This window comes from Lolium rigidum, chromosome 5 (assembly GCF_022539505.1).
Source record: "Lolium rigidum isolate FL_2022 chromosome 5, APGP_CSIRO_Lrig_0.1, whole genome shotgun sequence".
Classification (NCBI taxonomy): domain Eukaryota; kingdom Viridiplantae; phylum Streptophyta; class Magnoliopsida; order Poales; family Poaceae; genus Lolium; species Lolium rigidum.
In genome coordinates this window covers 221,870,083-221,888,364 of record NC_061512.1, presented here as the reverse complement: position 1 = coordinate 221,888,364, position 18,282 = coordinate 221,870,083, and the positions used below count along the sequence as shown (strand labels likewise).

Below are 18,282 nucleotides of genomic sequence, written 5' to 3'. Positions count from 1 at the left end.
CTGAATTTATTACTTGTTATATCTTGTTAATATTTCATTTTTCCTTGCTGAGTATGTTTAACATACTCATGGCCAGTCTCTTTTCTCTGGTATGCACAGAGGGTGAGCAACATGAATTTGACGGGGATGGAGCGGAAGCATAGTTATGTCTAGCACATAGGAAAGGAGTATTGGGATTAGGAGATTTACTCTGATCCTACATAAATATTGTTCAAATAAATGACAAAGATGCATCGTGCATCTGTCCATGCATGCTCTAGTAGAAATGGCTAGCTTGCTAACTAGCCTGGTACTATACTTGTAAGCTATATTGTACTACTATTACTACTACTAAGGAATAAATGGAACCTGGTTCTTCTTGTGCTCTTAAGTTCATGATACTTATGCCTTGTATGCTTATGAGGTATTTATCTCGTAAGGATACGGCGAGCTGTCGCACTTAGTCCCTTCGCTTAGTTTGGGGCGTGACAGTTTTAGTGGTATCAGAGCGAGGCTGATCTACTGCTCTAGATATTTTGGGGTTACTTGGCAGTTACTTTATCTTTTCTTTACTTTTACTTTTTCTTTTGCTAGCCTAGTCACTAGATGAGAGAGAGAGGCTGATTGATTCAAGTACCAGCTACGAGTCTAAATTAAATCTCTAGAATTTGCAAAAGCAGATGTAGTTATTTTAAGCTCATTCATAACATGCGAAGTATAAAACTACTACATGTCATTTCCCTTCTCCAACCCCAAGAAAGATGACAGCGTCATCTCCACCCTACTTCAACTTTCACTTGTAGCCTTTGCGGCCTAGACATTTGCACCACCCAAACCCACACTCTGCAAGACTTTATTCTTAGCATACTATTTTATAGATGACTGGGTACTGCTAGGATGCTGACAGACCCCTTGTTCAGGAGCTGCCATTGGAGCTTCCATCCCGCCCCCACGCCGCAGGGCAGCAACAGTGTCCTTCAGGCAGCGAATGCAACGATAAAACCTGTGAACAAGACGCTCCAGAAAAACTACTTCTTTTTCACTGGAGCGGAGAGCATCCACCAGCTCAACATACAGGTGCTTAGTCTCCACTAGCTTCTTGCCAGCATCGTCCAGCTGCTGGCGCTGGTACGCCACCACAGGGTAATTGATGTCTCTAATTTGCACCTGACGTTCAGTTGCTAAGGCATAGGTAACCATCAGTGAAGTAGCCCGCTTAGCCTCAGCTATAGTTTCTCCAGCAGCTTCAAAGTACAGGGAAGGAACAATGTCAGTTGGTTCCATGTCGACCTGGACGCCTAAGATGAATGTCCCCTCCGAAGCAGGCCTCCAGGTGACAACCGGTGCTCCCAGACCGAGCATTGCTGCAAACTGCTCCAGGAAAAGCTTGGCTGGAATCTCAACGTACGACATGCCTGATTTGACAATGCATCTTCAATATTAGTAAAAACAAGCAAACATGCATGGCTACACCTTTTTCCTGGATATCACTACCTAGTCTATGATGTAATGAATGCAAACAAGCAAACAAAACAAGCACACATCACATCATAGTAGTTGAGCTAGGTCGACACCCAGACTACCCCGGCTATTCTAATTTGCTATTGGCTTTCTATGTGCTCCCTAATGTGTTTAATTGTGACTATGTTAATTTTCTGGAACCTTGGCTCTGATACCACTAAAACTATCATGCCCCAAACTAAACGAAGGGACTAAGTGCGACAGCCCGCCGTATCCTTACGAGATAAATACCTCATAATCATACAAGGCATAAGTATCATGAACTTAAGAGCACAAGAAGAACCAGGTTCCATTTATTCCTTAGTAGTAGTAATAGTAGTACAATATAGCTTACAAGTATAGCACCAGGCTAGTTAGCAAGCTAGCCATTTCTACTAGAGCATGCATGGACAGATGCACGATACATCTTTGTCATTTATTTGAACAATATTTATGTAGGATCAGAGTAAATCTCCTAATCCCAATACTCCTTTCCTATGTGCTAGACATAACTATGCTTCCGCTCCATCTCCGTCAAATTCATGTTGCTCACCCTCTGCGCATACCAGAGAAAAGAGACTGGCCATGAGTATGTTAAACATACTCAGCAAGGAAAAATGAAATATTAACAAGATATAACAAGTAATAAATTCAAATTGATTTAGATGGTGGAAACAAGTCTCCTGTAACCTAGAGGAGTATAAACACATATATGAGAACTAGTTCGTTAGCGGAAACCTAATTATAGTGATCTCTGCAGAGACACGCTAACAATCGCCGTAATCTCCACCAATGGCTATATCCCTCTCCGAGTATCACGACATCGAGTCCCCTACTTGTGTGAGGCAAAACCCATCTCACACTGATACCGGCGTGACCGCATATCGTTATTTCAGATATCGACCGTCTCGGGCTAGATATCCCATACATACCATGATTACGACGGCAATCGCTCTCACGTAAATTATGAACAACATTTATTCATCTCAAATATTCATCCATAATCAGCGTCATATCACATGTATAAAGTCTAAGCATTTATACGGATAAAGCATCACAATTAAATATCGATACGATTTAATTTTTAGAAGAAGCTGGTATGCACAGCCTTGCCTTCAAATGATTTCTCCTTGGTTACTTGGCTCCAACCTAAACAGGTTTATATAATCAGTCATTATTTCATGCATAGTACTAGTAGCAGTAGAGTGATATGACCATGGATCTTGAATAGCTAGCTACTGTTACTAGGCTGGCAACTATCCTTCACATCAATCGACCATGCAAGTCCTGTCATGTAAGCAAGATTATTATTTTTCAGAGTACACAGTACGCATGCACAACACAAGGTACTACTAGATAGCTGGTTCATTATTGCAAGAAATATAGATGATCTCTAATAGTCTGCGTAGTACAAATTTAACAGCAAATAATTTTATTCATTGATTCGGCAGTAGCTAGTAGTACTCATTTAACAGCAAGAAGTAGTACTAGTTGTAACTCTTAGTTATTATATAATAGCAAGTAGAATTAGTGCTATGCCATGGAATGAAATATCAGTAGCAGGGAGTACTAGTAGTAGATTTAGTAGTGAGGGCATGGATCTAGTGTACATATGAAGCACCAGTACGGAATCAATCCATCTTCCTAAGAGCAATACTTTCCATTTTAACCGATTGTATCAAGAACAACTAAAAATACCACTCGAATCCATGGAAAGGACATGCAGATATGAGAGAGAGAGAGAGAAGCAACAGCAGCTATAAAAGCAATCACTGCCATATACTTGCATGCTCAAGAACAGCAATGAAGAATAGGGTCAAGTTGCTGCCATACCTGCCCCTGCCTGCTCACTTCCCAAATCGTACCAGCTCTTCCGAGAAAACTAGGGCGATTTCTACTGTGGTTTGTGGTGTAAGGCACTGTGCGTGGGACAAAGGCTATTTATAGTATGGGCAAATAGGGGAGAGCTAGACACCTGTCCAGATTAGCGACGAAGGAAAGCGGTGGATTTAATCGCTGGTCAAGTTACCTCTGGTCAGGTTACTGCGAGGATGCTTATCCAGTGGCTCTGCCTTAGATATTTTTGAGTTAAGGGATTATCTACTGATCTAGATATTTTGGGGTTACTTGACAGTTACTTTATCTTTTCTTTTACTTTATTTTAGATCAGTATTATGCGAAAATTCAAGCAACAAATAAAGAATCAAATATCTTGCTTCTGGTTATTATCATAGGCATTAAAAATATTTGGATATTGCATCCTACCCTCCTTATAAAAATTTCGTCCTCGAAATTTTCTTACCATTATTTGTCGAAGAGGTATGGGTAGTCTTTCTTTAAGTCATCCTCCCTTTCCCAGGTGGCTTCATCCTCGCTGTGATTACTCCATTGCACTTTGACAAATCGTATATTTTTGCGTCTCGCGGTCTTTAATATCTAGTATACGAACAGGATATTCTTCATATGACAGATCTTTTTGTAGCTCCGATAGTTCCATCTCCACTTGTTGATGTGGTGGTTTTAGGCATTTCCGGAGTAACGAAACATGAAACACATTATGTACTCCTGCTAGAGATTATGGTAGTTCTAGCTGGTACGCGACTTCCCCGACTTGTTTAGTAACATGAAAAGGTCCAATATACCTTGGGCTTAATTTCTTTCCTTGTCCAAATCGTTTGACCCCTTTCATTGGAGACACTTTTAAATACACTAGTCTCCTTCTTCAAAATGAAGGTTCCTTCTTTTGCCATCCGCATAGCTTTTCTGTCTACTTTGTGCAGTTCGGAGTCGCTCACGTATAAGTTTCACCTTCTCCTCGGTCTCCTGGATTAGATCGGGTCCTAGAACTTTTCTTTCACCAACATCATCCCAGCAAATTGGTGCGCGACACCTCCTTCCATATAAAGCCTCATAAGGAGCCATTTGAATACTTGACTGATAGCTATTATTATATGCAAATTCAGCTAAAGGCATATACTCATCCCATGCTCCTTTAAATTCTAAAACACATGCTCTGAGAATATCTTCTAAAATTTGATTTACCCGGTCTGTTTGTCCATCACTTTGTGGATGATATGCTGTGCTAAAATCCATATTAGTTCCTAAAGCTTTGTGCAGACTTTTCCAAAATTTTGAGACAAAACGAGGGTATCTATCAGACGCGATGCGCAACGGAACACCATGCAGGGATACTATTTCCTTGATGTATAATTTGGCCAATTTCTCTAGAGAAAAGGTAATCTTCACTGGTATGAAATGTGCAGATTTTGTTAGTCGATCCACTATCACCCATATACTATCATGACCTGATGGTGTCTTTGGTAGTCCCACAATAAAGTCCATACTAATTTCTTCCCACTTCCAAAGAGGTATAGACAAAGGTTTTAGAAGTCCAGCTGGTCTTTGGTGCTCTGCTTTTACGCGCTGACATGTGTCACATTCCATTACAAATTTTGCTATTTCTCTTTTCATATTATTCCACCAAAATGTCTTTTTAATATCCTGATACATTTTAGTACTGCCTGGGTGTATGGTGTATAGAGAAGAGTGTGCTTCTTCCAAAATATGCCTTTTTAGTTCTGGATCATTAGGCACACACATTCTATCTCTAAAACGTATAGCCCCGCTAGAATCAATATTAAACTCAGATTGTCCTCCTTCACTAATACTTCCCTTTAGTCGTACTAGGTCCTGATCAGCCATTTGCTTTTCCATGATTCGTTTCTCTAGGGTTGATGCGGCTTGGAGAGTAGCTAGCATGTCTCTGGGTGCATGTATCTTTAGTCCTATTCTCAACTTTTCTAGCTCTCGCAGCAGATGGGGTTCTTGAGTAGCTAGGATAGACATATTGCAATAGGCTTTTCGACTCAAAGCATCTGCCACAATATTTGCCTTTCCCGGATGGTAATTAATATTAAGGTCATAGTCTTTCAATAATTCTAACCACCTTCTTTGCCTCATATTCAATTCCTTTTGGGTAAAAATATATTTCAAACTCTTGTGATCAGTAAATATTTCACAATGCTCCCCATAAAGGTAATGCCTCCATATTTTTAGTGCAAAAATTACCGCTGCTAGCTCCATGTCGTGAGTTGGATAATTTTGTTCATGCGGTTTCAATTGGCGAGAAGCATATGCAATGACTTTTCCTCTTTGCATAAGGATGCATCCCAGTCCAAACTTTGAAGCATCACAATAAATTGTGAAATCTTTCCCACCAATTGGTAAGGCGAGAATTGGGGCTGAAATTAGGCGGTTCTTTAATTCTTGGAAGCTTTCTTCACATTTATCTATCCACTCAAATTTAGCTCCTTTCTTTGTTAAATGATTTAAAGGCGTATTAATCTTAGCAAAGTTCATTATGAATCTGCGGTAATACCCAGCCATTCCAAGAAAGCTTCGAATGTTTGTGGCATTAGAGGGTCTTTGCCATTCAGATACGGCTTGCACCTTGGCGGGGTCCACTGATATACCCTCGTCTGAAATTATATGGCCAAGAAAAGGTACTCGATCCATCCAGAAATCACATTTCTTCAACTTGGCATATAACTGATGTTCTCTTAGCGTTTGCAACACAATCCTGAGATGATTAGAATGATCTTCTTCTGTCTTTGAGTATATAAGGATATCATCCATAAAAACAACTACAAATGGATCCAAATAAGGCTTGAATATCCGATTCATCAAATCCATAAATGCTGCAGGGGCATTAGTCAATCCAAATGGCATAACTAAATACTCGTAATGCCCGTACCGGGTGCGAAATGCGGTCTTAGGAACATCACTTGGATTTATTTTTAGCTGATGATAACCAGATTGCAAGTCAATCTTTGAGAAAACCTTGGATCCTTGTAGTTGGTCAAACAGGTCATCTATCCGAGGAAGAGGATATCTATTCCTAATGGTCACTTTATTTAGCTCCCGATAGTGAACGCACAACCTTAGACTTCCATCCTTGTTTTTCACAAATAAGACCAGAGCTCCCCACGGAGAAACACTTGGACGAATAAATCATTTTTCCTCTAATTCTTTTAATTGCACTTTTAACTCTTTTAGCTCCATGGGCGCCATCCTATAAGGTGCCTTATGGATTGGCTTTGTTCCAGGAATCAGTATGATCGCGAACTCAATTTCTCTGTCCGGTGGTAATCCAGGTAAATCTTTTGGAAAGACATCGGGAAATTCATTTACCACTGGAATCTCATCTAACTTTATTTCCTTACTTTCCAACATCGCCATGAATGTTTTGAATAATTTTCTTCTATTGCTATGGTATACAATTTCTGTTTGGCCGAACGGTCTAAGTTTAACCGATTTTTCATGGCAATCAATGGTGGCTTTATTCTTGTGTAACCAGTCCATTCCAAGTATTACGTCAAACTCTTGTATTTCTAATACGATAAGATCGGCCATGAATTTCCACCCACCAATCTCAATGGGACATAAGTTGCAAATTAATTTCGCACTTTGGCTCTCTATGGGTGTCTCAACGTAAATAATTTCTTTTAACAGACTGCTAGGAATCTTATGCTCAGTCATGAATCTTGCGGAAATAAATGAATGTGTAGCACCAGAATCAAACAAAGTTAAGCCCGTATGGGAGTATATCGGAAATTTACCTTTCACCACGTTGTTTGATTCCTCTGCACTCCTTTGAGTTAGATTAAACACTCTAGCTTGGTTCCCTCCTCGAGACTTCTCTCTATTATTTGGATGAGAACCTGATGGTTGATTAGAAGCGGTGGCCTTTGCATACTGATTTGATCCATGATTGGTTGTTGGGGAAGGGCCAGTCAAATACAGTTGTTGAGGTGGCTGAGGCAACGCCATGGGCCTTGGTTGAGCGGGAGGCATAAAATTGTGTCTATTTGGACACTCATGCCTAGTGTGGCCTGGTTTCCCGCATGTATAACATTTTCCCCAACGATCAGGACAAATATTTGGAGTATGGTTTCCCTTACATATTGGACATCTCCTTCCCAAACTTCCCCGTGAATTTCTTGCAGTTCGTTCGGGGCGGCCACATGATCTGAACCTTTTGTTATTTTGTTGATTATTATTGAACTTAAACTTCTTTGATGGGTGGTCCCCATCGGCTCTTTCTTCTTGATATCCTTTTTCCAGAAGTTGTGCTTTACTCACTACATCTCGGAAAGTGCTTATTTCAAAGGCTTCCAAGCGCCGTCTAGGCGGTTGACGTAATCCACTTTCAAAGCGTCGCGCCTTAGAGCCATCAGTTTGGACAAACTCAGGAGCAAATCTTGCAAGTCTAGAGAATTCAATTTCATATTCGGCCACGGATTTATTTCCTTGTTTTAGCTCAAGGAATTCTCTTTCCTTCATGCGCTTTACACTTTCCGGGAAATATTTATTGTAAAAAGCTCCCTTGAATAATTCCCATGATATTTCAGTACCTTCCGGGTAGGACTTTTTGTGTGCATCCCACCATTCAAAAGCACTTGACTGTGGCATATAGACTGCGTATACAACCTTCTCTTTATTGGTACATTCCATAGCGTCAAATGCTTTTTCCATGGCGGTTATCCAGTCTTCAGCTTCAAGTGGATTTGCTGTTCCAGAAAATGATGGTGGCTTAAGCTTTTGAAATTCCGCAAGTGCATTGCGCTGACTATCACTCTTCATGACATGTTCCAGGATATCCATTTGGCGTTCTTGAGTTTCCTGCTGTTTACCCAGTATGTTGGCAAGCAGATTAGCTAACGCACTCTGGTCTCCCAATTCATGCATCATTAATCTGGCGTTGTTATCGCTGGAGTTGCCCGTCTCATGGCTCGTGCCATTGTTGTGATCAGCCATCTATGTCTGAGCAAGAGTAGTCACATCAGAAAGAAGTAGTAAATTCTTGGATAGATTCACACACTGCATGCATAGTGTACATGTAAGCAACCGGTCTATGACAGTGTTTGGCTAAGCAAATAGTTAGTCTAGCTAGGAGTAGACATTTTAGACCAGGACATGCATCCATAGACCACATGCATCGACAGGACACATGCATGTATGCCATTTTTTTCACAACTTGCTAGCCTGGTCACTAGATGAGAGAGAGAGGCTGATTGATTCGTGTGAGTCTAAATTAAATCTCTAGAATTTGCAAAAGCAAAATAAATCGTTGGAACACATACAACATGAATATTCAGAAACTTCTAGAATTAGCTAAAAGTGGAGTCAATGATAACACCATGCAAACAAATTCTTGGAAGAGTAAAGTTGCACAAGGAACATAATATAGCTAGTAGTTTCATAGTATTCAGATCCCATATTATAAGTTCTTACATCACATGTAAAGCAGATGTAGATATTTTAAGCTCATTCATAACATCGAAGTATAAAACTACTACAGGTCATTGATGTCTACGGGTGCTTCTATTCTTGTAGACAGTGTTGGGCCTCCAAGAGCAGAGGTTTGTAGAACAGCAGCAAGTTTCCCTTAAGTGGATCACCCAATGTTTATCGAACTCAGGGAGGAAGAGGTCAAAGATATCCCTCTCAAGCAACCCTGCAACCACAAAGCAAGAAGTCTCTTGTGTCCCCAACACACCTAATACACTTGTCAGATGTATAGGTGCACTAGTTCGGCGAAGAGATAGTGAAATACAGGTGGTATGAATATATATGAGCAGTAGTAACGGCACCAGAAAATAGCTTGATGCTACGACTGGCGTGTGGTTGATGGTGGTGATATTGCAGGCAGTACAGATGCAGTAGAACAGTAAACAAGCAGCGATAGCAGCAGTATTTGGAAACAAGGCCTAGGGATTATACTTTCACTAGTGGACACTCTCAACATTGATCACATAATAAAACCACTCTACACTCTGTTGTTGGATGATGAACACCACTAATTGTGTAGGATTACACGAATCCTCAATGCCGGAGTTAACAAGCTCCACAATATTCGATATTCATATTTAAATAACCTTAGAGTGCATGATAGATCAACACAACTACACCAAGTACTAACATAGCATGCACACTGTCACCATCACACTATGAAGGAGGCATAGATCACATCAATACTATCATAGCAATAATTAACTTCATAATCTACAAGAGATTACAATCATAACCTACGCCAAGTACTACACGATGCACACACTTGTCACCATTACACCGTGCGGGAGGAATAGAGTACTTTAATAACATCACTAGAGTAGCACATAGATGAATAGTGATACAAAACTCATATGAATCTCAATCATGTAAGGCAGCTCATGAGATCATTGTATTGAAGTACATAGGAGAGAGATTAACCACATAGCTACCGGTACAGCCCCTTAGCCTCGATGGAGAACTACTCCCTCCTCATGGGAGACAACAGCGGTGATGAAGATGGTGGTGGAGATGGCAGCGGTGTCGATGGAGAAGCCTTCCGGGGGCACTTCCCCGTCCCGGCGGCGTGCCGGAACAGAGACTCATGTCCCCCAGATCTTGGATTCGCGATGGCGGCGGCTCTGGAAGGTTTCTCGTACCGTGCCTTTTCCGTCTCGAAGATTTAGGTCAGGGACCTTTAAATAGGCGAAGAGGCGGAGTCGGAAGGTCGACGAGGCGACGACACGGTAGGGGCGCGGCCCCCCTCCGGCCACGCCGGCCCATGCGTCCGGTGGGCTCGTGGCCCCTCCTGCGCGGCTCTCGGGTGTTCCGGAAGCTTCGTGGGATTTTAAGATTCTGGGCGTTGATTTCGTCCAATTCCGAGAATATTTCCTTACTAGGATTTCTGAAACCAAAAACAGCAGAAAACAGGAACTGGCACTTCGGCATCTCGTCAATAGGTTTGTTACGGAAAATGCATAAAAATGATATAAAGTGTGAACAAAACATGTAGGTATTGTCATAAAACAAGCATGGAACATCAGAAATTATAGATACGTTGGAGACGTATCAGCATCCCCAAGCTTAGTTCCTACTCGTCCTCGAGTAGGTAAACGATAACAAAGATAATTTCTGAAGTGACATGCTACCAACATAATCTTGATCGTACTATTGTAAAGTATATGAGATGAATGCAGCGATTCAAGACAATGGCAATGCAATGAGTAAACAATTGAATCATATAGCAAAGACTTTTCATGAATAGTACTTTCAAGACAAGCATCAATAAGTCTTGCATAAGAGTTAACTCATAAAGCAATAAATTCATATTAAAGGCATTGAAGCAACACAAAGGAAGATTAAGTTTCAGCGGTTGCTTTCAACTTGTAACATGTATATCTCATGGATATTGTCAACATAAAGTAATATAATAAGTGCAATATGCAAGTATGTAGGAATCAATGCACAGTTCACACAAGTGTTTGCTTCTTGAGATGGGAGGAAATAGGCAAACTGACTCAGCATAAAAGTAGAAGAAAGGCCCTTCGCAGAGGGAAGCATTGATTGCTATATTTGTGCTAGAGCTTTGGTTTTGAAAACAAGAAACAATTTTGTCAACGGTAGTAATAAAGCATATGTATCATGTAAATTATATCCTACAAGTCGCAAGCCTCATGCATAGTATACCAATAGTGCCCGCACCTTGTCCTAATTAGCTCGGATTACCTGGATTATCACCGCAATACATATGTTTTAACCAAGTGTCACAAAAAAGGAACCTCTATGCCGCCTGTACAAAGGTCTAAGGAGAAAGCTCGCATTGGATTTCTCGCTTTTGATTATTCTCAACTTAGACATCCATACCGGGACAACATAGACAACAGATAATGGACTCCTCTTTAATGCTTAAGCATTCATCAACAATTAATTTTCTCATATGAGATTGAGGATATTTGTCCAAAACTGAAACTTCCACCATGGATCATGGCTTTAGTTAGCGGCCCAATGTTCTTCTCTAATAGTATGCATGATCAAATCATTCAACTCATGGTAAATCACCCTTACTTCAGACAAGACGAACATGCATAGCAACTCACATGATATTCAACAAAGAGTAGTTGATGGCGTCCCCAGGAACATGGTTATCGCTCAACAAGCAACTTATAAGAGATAAAATGCATAAGTACATATTCAATACCACAATAGTTTTTAGGCTATTTGTCCCATGAGCTATATATTGCAAAGATAAAGAATGGAAATTTTAAAGGTAGCACTCAAGCAATTTACTTTGGAATGGTGGAGAAATACCATGTAGTAGGTAGGTATGGTGGACACAAATGGCATAGTGTTTGGCTCAAGGATTTGGATGCACGAGAAGTATTCCCTCTCAATACAAGGCTTAGGCTAGCAAGGTTGTTTGAAGCGAACACAAGTATGAACCGGTACAGCAAAACTTACATAAAAACATATTGCAAGCATTATAAGACTCTACACTGTCTTCCTTGTTGCTCAAACCCTTACTAGAAAATATCTAGACTTTAGAGAGACCAATCATGCAAACCAAATTTTAGCAAGCTCTATGTATTTCTTCACTAATAGGTGCAAGGTATATGATGCAAGAGCTTAAACATAATCTATATGAGCACAACAATTGCCAAGTATGAAATTATTCAAGACATCATACCAATTACCACATGTAGCATTTCCCGTTTCCAACCATATAACAATTAACTAAGCAGTTTCAACCTTCGCCATGAAAATTAAAAGTAAAGCTAAGAACACATGTGTTCATATGAACCAGCGGAGCATGTCTCTCTCCCACACAAGGATGCTAGGATCCAACTTTATTCAACCAAAACAAAAACAAAAACAAACAGACGCTCCAAGTAAAGCACATAAGATGTGACGGAATAAAAATATAGTTTCACTAGAGGAACCTGATAATGTTGTCGATGAAGAAGGGGATGCCTTGGGCATCCCCAAGATTAGATGCTTGAGTCTTCTTGAAATATGCAGGGATGAACCACCGGGGCATCCCCAAGCTTAGAGCTTTCACTCTTCTTGATCATATTGTATCATCCTCCTCTCTTGACCCTTGAAAACTTCCTCCACACCAAACTCGAAACAAACTCATTAGAGGGTTAGTGCATAATCAAAAACTCACATGTTCAGAGGTGACACAATCATTCTTAACACTTCGTACATTGCTTAAAGCTACTTGGAAGTTAATGGAACAAAGAAATCCATCCAACACGGCAAAAGAGGCAATGCGAAATAAAAGGCAGAATCTGTCAAAACGAACAGTCCGTAAAGACGAATTTCTAAGAGGCACCAGACTTGCTCAAATGAAAATGCTCAAATTGAATGAAGTTGCGTACATATCTGAGGATCACTCACGTAAATTGGCATAATTTTCTGAGTTACCTACAGAGAATTAGGCCCAAATTCGTGACAGCAAGAAATCTGTTTCTGCGCAGTAATCCAAATCTAGTATGAACCTTGCTATCAAAGACTTTACTTGGCACAACAAATTCAACAAAACTAAAATAAGGAGAGGTTGCTACAGTAGTAACAACTTCCAAGACACAAATATAAAACAAAAGTACTGTAGCAAAATAACACATGGGTTATCTCCCAAGAAGTGCTTTCTTTATAGCCATTAAGATGGGCTCAGCAGTTTTAATGATGCACTCATAAAGATGAGAGTTGAAGCAAAAGAGAGCATCAAGAAGCAAATTCAAAACACATTTAAGTCTAACATGCTTCCTATGAAAAGGAATCTTGTAAATAAACAAGTTAATGAAGAGCAAAGTGACAAGCATAGGAAGATAAAACAAGTGCAGCTTCAAAAATTTCAGCATATAGAGAGGTGTTTTAGTAACATGAAAATTTCTACAACCATATTTTCCTCTGTCATAATAATGTCCAGTAGCATCATGAGCAAACTCAACAATATAACTATCACATAAATCATCCTTATCATGAGTCTCATGCAAAAAATTATTACTTTCCACATAAGCACAATCAATTTTATTAGTAATAGTGGGAGCAAATTCAACGAAGTAGCTATCATTATTATTCTCATCATCAAATATAGGAGGCATATTGTAATCATAATCAAATTTATCCTCCATAACATGCGGTACTAAAAGACTACTATCATTATAATCATCATAAATAGGAGGCAAAGTATCATCAAAGTAAATTTTCTCCTCAATGCTTGGGGGACTAAAAAGATCATGCTCATCAAAACTAGCTTCCCCAAGCTTAGAATTTTCCATATCATTAGCAACAATGGTATTCAAAGTGTTCATACTAATATGTTCCATGGGTTTTTTAATTTTCGCATTAAACCATCCATGTCTTAACTCAGGAAAAAGAATAAAAAGCTCCATGTTGCTTTCCATTATGCCAAACTAGTGTAAAACAAGAAACAAAAAGATGCAATTGCAGGATCTAAAGGAAATAGCTTCGAGTACTTACAACAGAGTCGGAAAATAGCTTAGTAGCCGAGATCCGGAGTGTGAGTACCTTTTACCTTTCCTCCCCGGCAACGGCACCAGAAAAGTGCTTGATGTCTACGGGTGCTTCTATTCTTGTAGACAGTGTTGGGCCTCCAAGAGCGAGAGGTTTGTAGAACAGACAGCAAGTTTCCCTTAAGTGGATCACCCAAGGTTTATCAAACTCAGGGAGGAAGAGGTCAAAGATATCCCTCTCAAGCAACCCTGCAACCACAAAGCAAGAAGTCTCTTGTGTCCCCAACACACCTAATACACTTGTCAGATGTATATGTGCACTAGTTCGGCGAAGAGATAGTGAAATACATGTGGTATGAATATATATGAGCAGTAGTAACGGCACCAGAAAATAGCTTGATGCTACGACTGGCGTGCGGTTGATGGTGGTGATATTGCGAGCGATACGGATGCGGTAGAACGATAAACAAGCAGCGATAGCGATATTTGGAAACAAGGCCTAGGGATTATACTTTCACTAGTGGACACTCTCAACATTGATCACATAATAAAACCACTCTACACTCTGTTGTTTGATGATGAACACCACTAATTGTGTAGGATTACACGAACCCTCAATGCCGGAGTTAACAAGCTCCACAATATTCGATATTCATATTTAAATAACCTTAGAGTGCATGATAGATCAACACAACTACACCAAGTACTAACATAGCATGCACACTGTCACCATCACACTATGAAGGAGGCATAGATCACATCAATACTATCATGGCAATAATTAACTTCATAATCTACAAGAGATTACAATCATAACCTACGCCAAGTACTACACGATGCATGCACTGTCACCATTACACCGTGCAGGAGGAATAGAGTACTTTAATAACATCACTAGAGTAGCACATAGATGAATAGTGATACAAAACTCATATGAATCTCAATCATGTAAGGCAGCTCATGAGATCATTGTATTGAAGTACATAGGAGAGAGATTAACCACATAGCTACCGGTAGAGCCCCTTAGCCTCGATGGAGAACTTCTCCCTCCTCATGGGAGACAGCAGCGGTGATGAAGATGGCGGTGGAGATGGCAGCGGTGTCGATGGAGAAGCCTTCCGGGGGCACTTCCCCGTCCCGGCGGCGTGCCGGAACAGAGACTCCTGTCCCCCAGATCTTGGCTTCGCGATGGCGGCGGCTCTGGAAGGTTTCTCGTACCGTGCCTTTTCCGTCTCGAAGATTTAGGTCAGGGACCTTTAAATAGGCGAAGAGGCGGAGTCGGAAGGTCGACGAGGCGATGACACAGTAGGGGCGCGCGGCCCCCCGCTCTGGCCGCGCCGGCCTACTGTCTGGTGGGCCTGTGGCCCCCTCTGGCGGCTCTCGGGTGTTCTGGAAGCTTCGTGGGATTTTAAGATTCTGGGCGTTGATTTCGTCCAATTCCGAGAATATTTCCTTACTAGGATTTCTGAAACCAAAAACAGCAGAAAACGAGAACCGGCACTTCGGCATCTCGTCAATAGGTTAGTTCCGGAAAATGCATAAAAATGATATAAAGTGTGAACAAAACATGTAGGTATTGTCATAAAACAAGCATGGAACATCGGAAATTATAGATACGTTGGAGACGTATCAGTCATTTCCCTTCTCTAGCCCCAAGAAAGATGACAGCGTCATCTCCACCCTACTTCAACTTTCACTTGCAGCCTTTGCAGCCTAGACATCTGCACCACCCAAACCCACACTCTGCAAGACTTTATTCTTAGCATACTATTTTATAGATGACTGGTACCGCTAGGATGCCGACTGCACCCCTTGTTCAGAGCTTCCATTGGAGCTTCCATCACCACCCCCGCCCCCACGCAGCAGGGCAGCAACAGTGTCCTTCAGGCAGCGAATGCGGCGATAAAACCTGTGAACAAGACGCTCCAGGAAAACTACTTCTTTTTCACTGGAGTGGAGAGCATCCATCAGCTCAACACACAGGTGCTTAGTCTCCACTAGCTTCTTGCCAGCATCGTCCAGCTGTTGGCGCTGGTACGCCACCACATGGTAATTGATGTCTCTAATTTGCACCTGACGTTCGGTTGCTAAGGCATAGGTAACCATCGGTGAAGCAGCCTCGCTCAGGCCTCAGCTATAGTTGCTCCAGCAGCTTCAAAGTACAGGGAAGGAACAGTGTCAGTTGGTTCCATGTCGACCTGGACGCCTACGATGAATGTCCCCTCCGAAGCAGGCCTCCAGGTAACAACCGGTGCTCCCAGACCGAGCATTGCTGCAAACTGCTCCAGGAAAAGCTTGGCTAGAATCTCAACGTACGACATGCCTGATTTGACAATGCATCTTCAATATTAGTAAAAACAAGCAAACATGCATGGCTACACCTTTTTCCTGGATATCACTACCTAGTCTATGATGTAATGAATGCAAACAAGCAAATAAAACAAGCACACATCACATCATAGTAGTTGAGCTAGGTCGACACCCAGACTACCCTGGCTATTCTAATTTGCTATTGGCTTTCTATGTGCTCCCTAATGTGTGATTAATTTAATTGTGACTATGTTAATTTTCTGGAACCTTGGCTCTGATACCACTAAAACTGTCACGCCCCAAACTAAACGAAGGGACTAAGTGCGACAGCTCGCCGTATCCTTACGAGATAAATACCTCAAAAGCATACAAGGCATAAGTATCATGAACTTAAGAGCACAAGAAGAACCAGGTTCCATTTATTCCTTAGTAGTAGTAATAGTAGTACAATATAGCTTACAAGTATAGCACCAGGCAAGTTAGCAAGCTAGCCATTTCTACTAGAGCATGCATGGACAGATGCACGATGCATCTTTGTCATTTATTTGAACAATATTTATGTAGGATTAGAGTAAATCTCCTAGTCCCAATACTCCTTTCCTATGTGCTAGACATAACTATGCTTCCGCTCCATCTCCGTCAAATTCATGTTGCTCACCCTCTGCGCATACCAGAGAAAAGAGACTGGCCGTGAGTATGTTAAACATACTCAGCAAGGAAACATGAAATATTAACAAGATATAACAAGTAATAAATTCAGGTTGATTTAGATGGTGGAAACAAATCTCCTGTAACCTACAAGAGTATAAACACATATATGAGAACTAGTCCGTTAGTGCAAACCTAATTATAGTGACCTCTGCAGAGACACGCTAACAATCGCCGTAATCTCCACCAATGGCTATATCCCTCTCCGAGAATCACGACATCGAGTCCCCTACTTGTGTGAGGCAAAACCCATCTCACACTGATACCGGCGTGACCGCGTATCGTTATTTCAGGGATCGACCGTCTCGGGCTAGATATCCCATACATACCATGATTACGACGGCAATCACTCTCACGTAAATTATGAACAACATTTATTCATCTCAAATATTCATCCATAATCAGCGTCATATAACATGTATAAAGTCTAAGCATTTATACTGATAAAGCATCACAATTAAATATCGATACGATTTAATTTTCAGAAGAAGCTGGTATGCACAGCCTTGCCTTCAAATGATTTCTCCTTGGTTACTTGGCTCCAACCTAAACAGGTTTATATAATGAGTCATTATTTCATGCATAGTACTAGTAGCAGTAGAGTGATATGAACATGGATCTTGAATAGCTAGCTACTGTTACTAGGCTGGCAACTATCCGTCACATCAATCGACCATGCAAGTCCTGGCATGTAAGCAAGATTATTATTTTTCAGAGTACACAGTACGCATGCACAACACAAGGTACTACTAGATAGCTGGTTCATTATTGCAAGAAATCTAGATGATCTCTACTAGTCTGCGTAGTACAAATATAACAGCAACTAATTTTATTCATTGGTTCGGCAGTAGCTAGTAGTACTCATTTAACAGCAAGAAGTAGTACTAGTTGTAACTCTTAGTTATTATATAATAGCAAGTAGAATTAGTGCTATGCCATGGATTGAAATATCAGTAGCAGGGAGTACTAGTAGTAGATTTAGTAGTGAGGGCATGGATCTAGTGTACATATGAAGCACCAGTACGGAATCAATCCATCTTCCTAAGAGCAATACTTTCCATTTTAACCGATTGTATCAAGAACAACTAAAAATCCCACTCGAATCCATGGAAGGACATGCAGATCTGAGAGAGAGAGAGAGAGAGAGAGAGAGAGAGAGAAGCTACAGGAGTTAGAAAAGCAATCACTGCCAGATACTTGCATGCTCAAGAACAGCAATGAAGAATAGGGTCAAGCTGCTGCCATACCTGCCCCTTCCTGCTCACTTCCCAAATCGTACCAGCATTTCCGAGAAAAATAGGGCGATTTCTACTGTGGTTTGTGGTGTGAGGCACTGTGCGGGGGACAAAGGCTATTTATAGCTGAGGCAAATAGGGGAGAGCTAGGTTAGCGACGAAGGAAAGCGGTGGATTTAATCGCTGGTCAAGTTACCTCTGGTCAGGTTACTGCGAGGATGCTTATCCAGTGGCTTTGCCTTAGA

General features: G+C 41.0%; 1 pseudogene; it reads right to left on the bottom strand.

Annotated features, from left to right (window-relative positions):
* Window positions 1–846: 846 nt before the first annotated feature.
* Window positions 847–8,295, bottom strand: LOC124657115 (annotated as a pseudogene).
* Window positions 8,296–18,282: the final 9,987 nt, after the last annotated feature.